The sequence below is a fragment of the Sphaeroforma arctica genome (assembly GCF_001186125.1).
Source record: "Sphaeroforma arctica JP610 unplaced genomic scaffold supercont1.11603, whole genome shotgun sequence".
In the NCBI taxonomy this organism is placed as follows: Eukaryota; class Ichthyosporea; order Ichthyophonida; genus Sphaeroforma; species Sphaeroforma arctica.
In genome coordinates this window covers 1-721 of record NW_014028955.1, presented here as the reverse complement: position 1 = coordinate 721, position 721 = coordinate 1, and the positions used below count along the sequence as shown (strand labels likewise).

The window sequence follows — 721 nt, the reverse complement described above, 5'->3', positions numbered from 1 at the left end:
TGTGTGTATGTGTATGTGTATGTGTATGTGTATGTATATGTATCTTCCGGTGCTGTAGTGGCAGTAGTGCTAGTATAATATATCTTAAGTTACGTACAGATCGCGCGCATTACCGTATTCTTACCGTGTTCATATTCGTGTGGCCTGCGTTTCCAAATTCCGTACTTGTGCACCTGTCCTGTGCACAATTAGGGCTCGATTTGACCTCTCCACCTATCAACCCCGATTTCACCGACCTCACATGTCCTTTTTTCCGCAGTACTGGGCCGGTACGAGGACAACCGCCGGGTGATGGGACAGAGTTGCGCCCATTTAACGATACAGGCAGCAATGCGAATGCACACCAACGACCCCGTGGTACTGGAGACCGCATGTCAAGCGTTGGTCAATTTAGGTACAAATGGGGCCCAAAAATGTGAATGTAAGGTGCATGGTGTGAATGTAGGCTTTGGGAGGGTGGGAGGATGTATGGGTGGGTATAAGGGTGGGTGGGGGTGGGTGCTTTAGTTAATTTAGGTGACTGTGAAGATGGTGGATGTATGAATGTGAGGTGTGGGTGGTGTGTAATTATATGTGTATGTATATTCAAGTGTATATGTATCTACCCAACAGAAGTAGGTGTGTGCGTCTTTATCCTTCCGCTTGGGTCGTTTATACTTTCTATCAATCTGATTTTATGGCAACAGGACGTCTCAGAATTCTGCGGTTATATATTTATATG

General features: G+C 45.9%; 1 pseudogene across 1 annotated transcript; it reads right to left on the bottom strand.

The window, feature by feature from the left end:
* Positions 1–213: 213 nt before the first annotated feature.
* SARC_17665 (hypothetical protein) lies at positions 214–373 on the bottom strand (annotated as a pseudogene; the record flags this gene model as incomplete). The annotated part of the gene is made up of 1 exon: positions 214–373.
* Positions 374–721: the final 348 nt, after the last annotated feature.